Genomic DNA, 13,121 nt, shown 5'->3' with positions numbered 1-13,121 from the left:
TTGGCATGCGAGAGGAAAAGATACGGCTGGCTTCCCCGAGCCATTATAGATCTTATGGTCAACGCGATATGTACGGCGCTAGAATCACTTCGGACGGCATTGGTAATTAGTCCTAGAGTGATATAGTACCCATTGCAATGGAACCTCCACCATATCAACACATACCATGGTTCCATTGCCCACCACATAGTCATATTCATAATTGTAAAATAATACTTTGCTTTTCAATGCATGAGTGATAAGTATAGTACTTTGCATATAATTTGATAAAAATAATCAAATGACATGAGCAAGCGATGAACTTGCCTTTCTTGACTGCAAGATTATGCAGGCAAAAGCTTCGATACGTGAGAACTCCAAATGCTGAAATACCATCATCGTCCGGTAAGGACAATGTTTAAAGATCTGGCAAAGATGCTATAATGTATAGTATGAGATGCAATCGTCCCGAGCGTAACCTAACCTCGAAGATTTAGGATGTATGATTTGTAAAGATTTCTTTAGGGTTGGTTACACTTTTAGAATGGTTCTCAAACAAGGTTCTTATTAGGGTTTGGTTATATTAGCATCATAATCAAGTGATATAAGACATCATAACAATCATATACATAAAGAATAGTGGTGGAATAATATATAAAGAATAGTTGTCAATTTTAAGTTCTACAGAATATGGTTGATGATTACTTATACTATACTTCAAAAGAATAACTTTTGAAGAACATGTTGATTAAGATTTAATGAGTATTTCAAAGAAGGACTTTAGGCTTCTATGGTTTGGTTGACAGTTGTACTTCAAAAGAATAACTTTTGAAGAAACGAGGTTAAATAGTAATATGAACTATTATATATAGGTGCTATGGCTTCTAGGGTTTACTATTGGATTCATTTAGTTTTACTAATAGGAATTAGTTGGTTCTTAACTTGGGTTGGTTCTATATACAACAAGTATGGGAAGGTTTATTACTATGGTTGATTATGATATCATATCAAAGGATGGTTATCCAGATGGTTCTATAAATTAGCTACTAGGGTTTACTATGGTTTCACAATTGCTTTACTAAATAATCTTTAACTAGCTTCTAATCTAAGTGATTTATCATTTACTAAGTAGGGTTTAGTTGATTAGGAGCATGTGATGTGCATTTACTACACAAGGTTGGTATTAGGATTTATCATCATGGTTTAACTAGGGTTTGATGGTTGAGGTTGATCCTCATGGTATGGTATATAGGAGTTGTGATCAATGGTACTAATTCAATTAACAAGTTAGGGTTTCTACCTAGGTGACATTAGTGGATCATATAGGTTTCAATTAAGAATAGGAACATGAAATGATAATCTCATGTGACTTGGTTTTATGCTAGTGGATTCATAAGCATGCATTCAATTGTTGCTAATTAGGGTTCTATATGTCAAGTGACATCTCCACATGATCCTATGTGACTACATATCTAGGGTTTTAGAGTTGGTATCTACGTTGGAATGATCACATGAAATAATGGGATCCAGGTCTTACTTAATTTGAAACTAGGGTTTCTAAGTTATGGTACAACTCCTAAAATGATGATTGGGAATATAGGTGTGGTAACTAACTACTTTGAAGCATAATTAGTAATGGTTTGACATTTTATTAATCTTCCACAAGAATTAATAATTAGGGTAACTCTTAATTAGGTTTAATTCGAGACAAGGGTTTAACAATTAAAACAAGTACTAATTAGGGTTTAATTGGAAATCGGGTTTCCTAGTTATTATTGGGTTTTAAAATAATAATAACTTGTTAACTAAAGAATGTTTAAGTAAATAAGTTTTGATTTACCAAAATAATATTGGCTTATAATATTTTCTTGAGGTTATTACTATTTAAAGAAAATGGAGAATGGTAATATGCAATTTAGGGTTTATGAATTACCACTAATAATTAAGTTAATGCAAATATGATAAATAAAATTGATCTTAACATTTTACTTAGTTACTGAATAGTTAAAATTTAATTTTGAAACTTCACTAATTATTGAATTCAAATTGTATATTAAATAATTGAAATGGCATAATTAATAAGGTTTAAAAATAAGTGAATTTTTAGTTTTGTCACACATTTTTGTTTTATATTTTATTTGGATAGAGTTTATTTTTGTGAGCATTTTGATATATTATTCGATATTTTTCTGAGTTGAAATGAATTTTCTATGAATTTTGCAAAGTCTCAGTCAATTTCATCGCAATTTGAAATTAAACGAGAAAATACGAAACATACCGGTTCACTTCTAGTCACAGAGACACGACGAGTGGGGCCTAAGTACACGTCGGATGCCACGCAGGCAAAGACCGGTCAAAATGGACTGAGGTCGTTGACCTCCCCGACGTTTAAACGCCGGCGGCCAGAGCACGGTGGCGCCGCCGCTAAAAGGCTTCCCTGGATGCGTGGTTGATACTAAACGAACGAGAAGAAGACAAGGAACACGATGGTGGTGATGGTTTGTCGAATAGTTCATCGGAGCTTCGCCGGCAGTCATGTCCGCGGCGGAGCTACTCCGGCCAATATACGAACTAATGCTAGGATGATCTTTAGGAAGCAAGAAATGGCTTAATCGACGCGCTCGCTCACCTTGATGCTTCCCGAGATGCTCGGCGGAGCCTGCCGGAGACGAGGACGACGACAAGCTTCAATGTTCTGCGGGGTGCCGATGAAAGGGAATGGTCGATTGGCGACGGGTGAGACCCCCTCTCCTCGATTCCTTCCACGAGGATGCTCCCCGAGACACGGCGCATCTCCTCGACCTAACGGTGGACTCCGGGGTGGCTTCTACCGACGGCTAGCCGGAGAACCGGCCGGCCATGGTAGTGGTTCCGAGTGAGAGATAGAGGGTTCGAGATAAGGATTGAGAGGGTGGAGAAGAACAAGGATTACACGGTGATGAGCTCGACCTATTTATAGGCCGAGGGAGCTGCGAGGCCTCGACACGGCGACGGCCATGGTCGGGATGTGGCGATGCCTGGAAGCTTCTGGCTTGCATGGATCTCTTCGGCGTGGATAAGCTCGGACGCGAATCGAGTTGGGCGTGGTTCTGAGAGTCCTGGTGACATCCGGGCAAGCTTATCGACGAGGAGGTCGTGGCCTACTGGCGCAGGCTCGCTGTCGACGCCGGGGAAGAGAACGAAGACGATGGCCCTCCATTGCACGATTTTTAAAGCGACCGAAACGGTAAGTGGCTTTGGGCTGGGCTGCGTCTGGGCTGTGTTGGCCTGCTCTCCGGTCTCCTGTCGGGCCAACGACGTGGGCTGTTGTCTGGGTTGCACGGCCAGGTAAGCCGGGTAAGCTTCTTCTCTTCTTTTCTATTTTCTGTTTTTATTTCCTGGTTTCTATTTTATGTTTTGAATTCAAATTTGAATTCTGTTTTGTTTTGCAGGTTCTAAATTATTTGAATATTATAACAATTTGATAATGATACTCACTGTCTTGTTTTGTTTTTAAACAACCATTTATAATTGATTAATTTTGGTTCTTATGAGGTACAAGTTAAGACTCAAATAGATATTATGTTAGGGTTCATCTCAATTGCTTTTAAATTTAGAAATCACATATATTTAAATGCCTTTTAAAATTTAGACATGTGCATGGTGAACATATTATATTTTTCTATTGATTAACCATAGTGATTACTCACATATAGTTGAATTATGGCTAGAGTTCAACAAATAGAAAAGGGTATGGAATTGGTTCATGATTTTATGTGTGTGATAGTTCTTAGGGTTTAAGAATTTGATGATGCTTCATTAATTGAAATATACAATAGGCATGAGGCATGGCAGGGTTTTACTTTTAATCCAAAGTGATACTTGGATTGAAATGCAAAGGTGACCTAGGGTTTTAGTTGTGATCACCCAATTGATACACAACCAAGAATTAGGATATGAACATAAGCTTTGATTATGTTTTATTGGCTAGCTAGGGTTACTCTAGTGTTTGGATAAACAAGGTTTAGGTTTAATGACATTACTTCTCCATACAAGGCATGAGGATTGGTTTGGGGTTAACTATTGGTGACATACTTATTATTTTATGTGATAGATGAGATCTATTAATCATATGTTTTTAACTTATCATCTATATTTGCAAAGTATAATCATGCATTAGACAAGATCCACTTATTCCTCACTAATCCCTCTTTATTATTCCTCTCATCACACTCATCCTAGATTCTTAGGGTTTATAATTAATACTAAGTGGTGATGATTATGGAATTGGTTTTCTAAGGTATTGCTATTGGAATAGGGTTCTCACCTCCAAGATCCAATATTGACTTGAACATCTAGGATTAGTACTACTCTAATATTCTTGTATGCACATGACTATGGTTAGTATTATAACTTCTCTCACTTCTCCATGTCTTGGAATAATCCTAAGGTCCTACTCACGAGATGATGATATGATTCCTCTAAATATATGGTTTGCCTAGGAATTCTACCTTGGTATCTTATGTAGCTTGTTCTTCAGGAAATCCGATAAACCTGCATCTTGTGGTATGCCTCCACCTCCTAGCTTCTTCATCTTGATCCTAACTAATTCACATGGAAGGTCTCAAGTGTTTGGTTTCCTTGTAGCATGGTACAAGATGCTCATATGGATGAAGGGTGTGGCTCTATTTATAGGCTTGGGCAAGCTCTAGTATCATGACACATAGGTGGTGACTCTTGTGTTGGTTTGATGAGTAAGGTGCTTGGGTGTCATGCTCTCATCCATAGCAATCCTTTGAGCATGAGGTGGCAAAGCTTGGAAAGCAAGTCATGTAGATATTTTCATCCCACATGGCATAGAGATTATCCTCTCATATGATTTATTTTTGGATAGCCAAGTGGCATTTGCTACTAAATATCATGTGGATGGTTTTATTATTGTGGATGAGTCATCATATCACATTTGATTGGATTTATATTATAATATTGGTCAAAAGGTCAAGGTTGAAGGTTATTCCTCAAATTTGGATAGTTGGTTTTGATTTCACCAAGGCATGATCATATGTGTTTCAAAATACTCATAGTTAGTTTGATTCAAATAGTTTGAACTATAATTCGTAATGTAAATGGATTTAGTTTTATGATATTCCATGTATTTAATAAGTTATGATTTAAATAAGAATGTGTGGCTTTTATGCACTTTAGACCCTGTGGTTTAACCTTATTTATAAGTGAATTAATTTACACACAAAGGTAGTTGCTAACTTTTAAGTGTTAATAAGTTAGGATTTGATTCTTAAAGAATGGGTTGTTGTAAATCTAATTCCATTTGATCTAATCCATAGATCAAATCATCTCTACCCAAAACAAGGTTTTAGCAAAGATCACGAGTGAAGTTTATAGCGCTTGACTTGATGATCTACTTCAATTCCAGCAAGTCAAGTGAAACTTCAGTACCTGTGGTAAGTTTTATTTGAAGCGCGAAAATTCCCCGGATTTTCTATGCATGAATGCAATGCACACTTTGGTGTTCTCTCATTTTATTGCCTCTAAACCTGGGATATTACAGCCTCTCCCCCTTAAACTGAACTTCGTCCCGAAGTTCGAACGCTCTCATGTTTCGAAATGTTGAAATGTCTTGAACAGATCACAATCCTTTCAAACTCCATGGTGATCATCATTAGATATAATTGGAATATATACCTTGTCCGGATCCTTCCTGCGAGTCTTCTGATGTCCGGCACTCGATACTATCTTCTATTCTATGATTTCTTCCAACACTCTAAGCTTATAGTCCTATTCTCCAAAGATTCTTGAATTAGGACATCTTCTTATGCTAATGGACTTTACTAATGGTTGTGGTGACATCTTCCTATTTGGGTACTCAAAGCTTGGTTCTACCAGCTGTAATCCATGCGTGTAATATGGCACTATGGTGTGCAGTGCAGTCCAAACCTTAAGTCTAAAGGATTGGTTTAAAGTAAGGTATTGTTTTTCCCTTACTACCATAACAAATGTAATGGTACTTCGTAAGGTATTTATAATAGGCATGGTCCTGGTTGTTTAGTCCTACGAATGGATTAGACTCATTTAGTCCATCCAATCATGGCTTCTAGTTCATACTAGTTATCTTCCTTTTGGTTTCTTTAGGTTCCATGAAAGGAATCTTTCTAATAGGCATTATGCTTTAGTATGGTCAAACTCCTTCGGTCTTTTGTTTTCTTAGACTTTGATTGTCCTCCGACATCTTTGTCATCCAACTTCATTAGCTTAGACTTACTTGAGTTCTCTTCGTTTTGAGTAATTATCAATTACCCACTCAAGTTAAGGTATAACCCTTACTTCCTCGAGATATGAACCTCGGCTTCTGGTCTGACATCCTCCTGAGAGTACTATTATATGGGTACTTCCCAACCACCTTATAAAAATAAGATCGGACTTCCTCTCAGTTCAGACCTTCTTCTTGGTCCATCATACTCCAAATAGTATATTAATACTTCTCCTTCAGCCTTCCTCTCCCCCTTGGAGTTTACTAATGATCTTCAAACTTCCTTTCTTCTAATCATTAACTCCAAGGTTATGTAGATTGGTCTGGGTCTAGGTTGATAGTTTGTACTTTTCTAGGGTCTCACGAAGAATTATTTGTGGCGTATCCACACAATTGTGGATATCCGTTGTGAATCCTCCGACTAAATGGTTACTAGCTACGGAATACCAGCTGTGAAATACTAGCTGCGGAATCCCCCTTTCTTTTAGGGTAAAGAACTGTTCAGGCTGTGAGCTGTCTGGTACCAGCTGCAGACTACCTAGTACCAGATGTGGCTTATTGGATACCGAGTTGTGGCTATGTTGTGGTTGTCAATATCTACCTACCAGCTGTGGCTACTTACATAGCTTTAGTTAAGATATACCTCACTTAACATTCTTTCTCTTCATGGTTGTCCTATATCAGCTGCGGTCTTATTATACCAGCTACGACTTCACTTGTCTATTTTCCTTCTTCCAGGGTTTGTTTTGCAAGATAACCACTTGTTGACACTATGAAAATAGTATTGTAAGTGACTTCACTTGCATTCCCTTCTTCCATAATGAATATGGCTCTACTTCTACTACTCCATATTCACTATTTTTCTCACTCTCATGGTACTTCCATGTTGAAATACTCCTTGATTAAGGATAGAAGTGAGTTTTGATTGGTCCTTCCATCAGATTGTTGTGGTTACTTCCCACAATTTTACTTGCTTCTACAAGTAAACCTTCATCTTGTCTTCCAAAATCTCCGAATTCGTCACTTCCTCACACGAATACCTTTACCCTCTAGACCTATAACATCAAGTAAGAGCTTGATATTGCAACATGCATTTGCATATCAAAGTCAAACTTCATGTATGGATCTAGTCAATCAATGAAAATCCAATAAAATCCAAGAAGATTCAGCTTTGTGCTTATAATACACATCCTTATATGCCTGAATATAATAGTTGGGTAAGACATCCCTAAACATCAGGATCAGATGTGTAGTATATAACACCACATAAGATAGGTTTAGGTTGTGATACTTAGCACAAATACGTGAATTTCTACTATTTGTCTCAACATTTATCTTAATTGCACAATTGCAATCAGACAAACTTGAAACAAAATTGCTTGGGATAATTGAAGTTAACCTAGTTTTCTTTGGAAGTACTAACAAAATAGTATACCATATATATGTGCTATTGAGGACTACTTCCTATAGTACAATTAGTTCTAACATGTCTACTCTAAACACATGGTTGTTTAGAATATACCACCTATAACTCTGTGATTTCTCTATGTAACATGCTCTCAACAAGCCTTCTTTAAACTAAGGACTATGGTTCCAACATACTTGGTACAGCTTATTAGGATTTTAAGGCCTAAGCTTTCGAACTATTCCTTAAATCCTACTCCTCATCCTACTTTTGTTAACTCACTTATGATGTTCTACTCCATCACATCATGACTCTCAAGTGAATCATACATGATAACCTAGTTTATTATTGAAAAGTAGACTCATGCATACTCCTATCACTCTTCCTTACCTCCCATGATTGACTCATCATAGCTATATACTATCTTGTATAACTTATCTCCATTACTTAACATCAGCCATTTGACATTTTTAATGACTCTTACTTAACTATAACTTGCATTGGTATACTTCTTCCAATAGGATATCTTCCTTATGGTTGTATCCTCTCTTTGGACTACCATGTGTTGTATACCAACTGTGGTTTACTACCACCATTTATCTTAAGCTTCAATGGTGTTCTACTAATTTGGAATGAAGCAAGATAACTAACTAACTTTACTTAAGAAAATAGATAAGAAAGATTGACTCAAGTGTGTCGGGATTATTCTCAAGTGAATACCCATCTCAAGTCAAAATAATAGTTGGTTTAACTAAGACAACTTCCTATAGACACTACCAAACCTATAGGTCTCCTTTAAAGGGTTTTAATCCTAAGGTCAAAGCATTTGCTCCGATACCAGTCTGTGGTGACCCAGCGTACCATCGCATGGTGTAGTACACAAGTCGTTGACATAACACAAGTGAAACACCGTTCCACTCATATTACATCCCTCGAGTGGTACAACAGAAACATATGCGAGTCCAAGGTATGTCTATAGAAGGATACACAAGCTATTTACAGAAGATCAACACAGCCTCCTACTTTACAGTGAGGTAAAACTTCAAATAAAGCTCCAGAAGAACGACTCGTCATCTAACTTATTGCTAACACTATCTCCAGAGATACTGGGCTTGCTATAGAATTCTAGCTACTTAGGTGCTAAGATTAGGGAAAGGCTCCCTTCTATTACTAGTCTAAGTTTCCACTTAAGTTGCTGCAGCAGTTGACTTCATTGACTTCTTTGCTTGGATTCTCCATCTTGTTGCAGTTGACTCCTTTGTCTTCGAGTTCCACGGTAGTTCATCCTCCGGTGCCTCCATAGCTAAGCAGGGGATTTAAGAGTGGGATGAGTACGAGCGTACTCAGCAAGTTCATATTAGGGAATAGGTGTATCATGCACTAGCTACATCCACAGACCAGAAAGTCATAGGCGAATGCAAGTTTTCATAATCATTTCTTCAAAAGGTTTATTTTATTCGAAAACTATGCCCGTCGGTCTTCACGAGGTTGACTAGAACTTCATGGAGTTCCTTTCCTGCTGCGTTCGCAGTTCCCTTCCCGGAACAGGGAGTGACAGTCACAATTCAGTATCCTCTGCAGAGGTGCGTTACTTTTCCCATAAGAGAACTTATCCTTGATACCTTACCGAGACGCGTTCTCGTCCACACTTCCTTGGTGTGGGGCCAGGTGTAAGATCCAAGCCAATCACTGCCTTCTCCGCGACCCCGCGAACCCACCCTTTTGTAAGTCTGTCCTCTCCTATATCTATGGGTAGACTAACACGGGCACTTGTTCTCTCCTATATCTAATGGTAGACCGTGCGGGACCACATGTCCCTACCTTTACCAAAGATAGACTGATCCGAACAACTTATGTGCCCTGTTCTATACACCATAGATAGACCGATCCGGACAACCCTTACAATCCTTCATAGACCGATAATAAGTCTACCCTCTCCTATATCTAATGGTAGACTGTGCAGGACCACATGTCCCCACCTTTACCAAAGATAGACCGATACGGGCAACCCTTATTACCGATCCGTTGGCATGCGAGAGGGAAAAGATACGGCTGACTTCCCCGGAGCCATTATAGATCTTATGGTCAACGCGGTATGTACGGCGCTAGAATCACTGGACGGCATTGGTACTTAGTCCTAGATGAATAGTACCCGTGCAATGGAACCTCCACCAATCAACACATACCATGGTTCCATTGCCCACCACATAGTCATATTCATAATTGTAAAATAATACTTTGCTTTTCAATGCAGGAGTGATAAGTATAGTACTTTGCATATAATTTGATAAAAATAATCAAATGACATGAGCAAGCGATGAACTTGCCTTTCTTGACTGCAAGATTATGCAGGCAAAAGCTTCGATACGTGAGAACTCCAAATGCTGAAATACCATCATCGTCCGGTAAGGACAATGTTTAAAGATCTGGCAAAGATGCTATAATGTATAGTATGAGATGCAATCGTCCCGAGCGTAACCTAACCTCGAAGATTTAGGATGTATGATTTGTAAAGATTTCTTTAGGGTTGGTTACACCTTTAGAATGGTTCTCAAACAAGGTTCTTATTAGGGTTTGGTTATATTAGCATCATAATCAAGTGATATAAGACATCATAACAATCATATACATAAAGAATAGTGGTGGAATAATATATACAGAATAGTTGTCAATTTTAAGTTCTACAGAATATGGTTGATGATTACTTATACTATACTTCAAAAGAATAACTTTTGAAGAACATGTTGATTAAGATTTAATGAGTATTTCAAAGAAGAACTTTGGGTTTCTATGGTTTGGTTGACAGTTGTACTTCAAAAGAATAACTTTTGAAGAACAGGTTAAATAGGAATATGAACTATTATATATAGGTGCTATGGCTTCTAGGGTTTACTATTGGATTCATTTAGTTTTACTAATAGGAATTAGTTGGTTCTTAACTTGGGTTGGTTCTATATACAACAAGTATTGACAGGTTTATTACTATGGTTGATTATGGTATCATATCAAAGGATGATGGTCAAGATGGTTCTATAAATTAGCTATTAGGTTTACTATGGTTTCACAATTGCTTCACTAAGTAATCTTTAACTACTTCTAATCTAAGTGATTTATCATTTCCTAAGTAGGGTTTAGTTGATTAGGAGCATGTGATGTGATTTGCTACACAAGGTTGGTATTAGGATTTATCATCATGGTTTAACTAGGGTTTGATGGTTGAGGTTGATCCTCATGGTATGGTATATAGGAGTTGTGATCAATGGTACTAATTCAATTAACAAGTTAGGGTTTCTACCTAGGTGACATTAGTGGATCATATAGGTTTCAATTAAGAATAGGAACATGAAATGATAATCTCATGTGACTTGGTTTAATGCTAGTGGATCATAAGCATGCATTCAATTGTTGCTAATTAGGGTTCTATATGTCAAGTACATCTCCCATGATCCTATGTGACACATATCTAGGGTTTTAGAGTTGGTTCTAAGGTGGAATGATCACATGAAATAATGGGATCCAGGTCTTACTTAATTTGAAACTAGGGTTTCTAAATTATGGTACAACTCCTAAAATGATGATTGGGAATATAGGTGTGGTAACTAACTACTTTGAAGCATAATTAGTAATGGTTTGACATTTTATTAACTTCCACAAGAATTAATAATTAGGGTAACTCTTAATTAGGTTTAATTCAGAGACAAGGGTTTAACAATTAAAACAAGTACTAATTAGGGTTTAATTGGAAATCAGGGTTTCCTAATTATTATTGGGTTTTAAAATAATAATAACTTGTTAACTAAGAATGCTTAAGTAAATAAGTTTTGATTTACCAAAATAATATTGGCTTATAATATTTTCTTGAGGTTTTACTATTTAAAGAAAATGGTGAATGGTAATTTGCAATTTAGGGTTTATGAATTACCACTAATAATTAAGTAAATGTAAATATGATAAATAAAATTGATCTTAACATTTTACTTAGTTACTGAATAGTCAAAATTTAATTTTGAAACTTCACTAATTATTGAATTAAAATTGTATTGTAATGAAATGGCATAATTAATAAGGTTAAAAATAAATGGATTTTTATTTTGTCACACATTTTTGTTTTATATTTTATTTGGGTAGAGTTTATTTTTGTGATCATTTTGATATATTATTCATATTTTTCTGAGTTGAAATGAATTTTATATGATTTTGCAAAGTTTCTGTCATTTACTGCTTTTTAAATTAAACGTAAAATACGAAACATACCGATTCGGGTTACACACACGAGACCGACGAGTGGGGCCTAAGTACACGTCGGATGCCACGCGAGCAAAGACCGGTCAAAATGGACCGAGGTCGTTGACCTCCCCGACGTTTAAACGCCGGCGGCCGGAGCACGGTGGCGCCGCCGCTAAAAGGCTTCCCTGGATGCGTGGTTGATACTAAACGAACGAGAAGAAGACAAGGAACACGATGGTGGTGATGGTTTGTCGAATAGTTCATCGGAGCTTCGCCGGCAGTCATGTCCGCGGCGGAGCTACTCCGGCCAATATACGAACTAATGCTAGGATGATCTTTAGGAAGCAAGAAATGGCTTAATCGACGCGCCTGCTCACCTTGATGCTTCCCAGATGCTCGGCGGAGCCTGCCGGAGACGAGGACGACGACAAGCTTCAATGTTCTGCGGGGTGCCGATGAAAGGGAATGGTCGATTGGCGACAGGTGAGACCCCCTCTCCTCGATTCCTTCCACGAGGATGCTCCCTGAGACACGGCGCATCTCCTCGACCTAACGGTGGACTCCGGGGTGGCTTCTACCGACGGCTAGCCGGAGAACTGGCCGGCCATGGTAGTGGTTCCAGTGAGAGATAGAGGGTTCGAGATAAGGATTGAGAGGGTGGAGAAGAACAAGGATTACACGGTGATGAGCTCGACCTATTTATAGGCCGAGGGGAGCTCTGAGGCCTCGACACGGCGACGGCCATGGTCGGGATGTGGCGATGCCTGGAAGCTTCTGGCTGGCATGGATCTCTTCGGCGTGGATAAGCTCGGACGCGAATCGAGTTGGGCGTGGTTCCGAGAGTCCCGGTGACATCCGGGCAAGCTTATCGACGAGGAGGTCGTGGCCTACTGGCGCAGGCTCGCTGTCGACGCCGGGGAAGAGAACGAAGACGATGGCCCTCCATTGCACGATTTTTAAAGCGACCGAAACGGTAAGTGGCTTTGGGCTGGGCTGCGTCTGGGCTGTGTTGGCCTGCTCCTGGTCTCCTGCTGGGCCAACGACGTGGGCTGTTGCTGGGTTGCACGGCCAGGTAAGCCAGGTAAGCTTCTTCTCTTCTTTTCTATTTTCTGTTTTTATTTCCTGGTTTCTATTTTATGTTTTGAATTCAAATTTGAATTCTGTTTTGTTTTGCGGGTTCTAAATTATTTGAATATTATAACAATTTGATAATGATACTCACTTGTCTTGTTTTGTTTTTAAACAACCATTTATAATTGATTA

The sequence above is a fragment of the Lolium rigidum genome, chromosome 5 (assembly GCF_022539505.1).
Source record: "Lolium rigidum isolate FL_2022 chromosome 5, APGP_CSIRO_Lrig_0.1, whole genome shotgun sequence".
NCBI lineage: Eukaryota > Viridiplantae > Streptophyta > Magnoliopsida > Poales > Poaceae > Lolium > Lolium rigidum.
Note: the sequence above shows the minus strand (reverse complement) of the source record.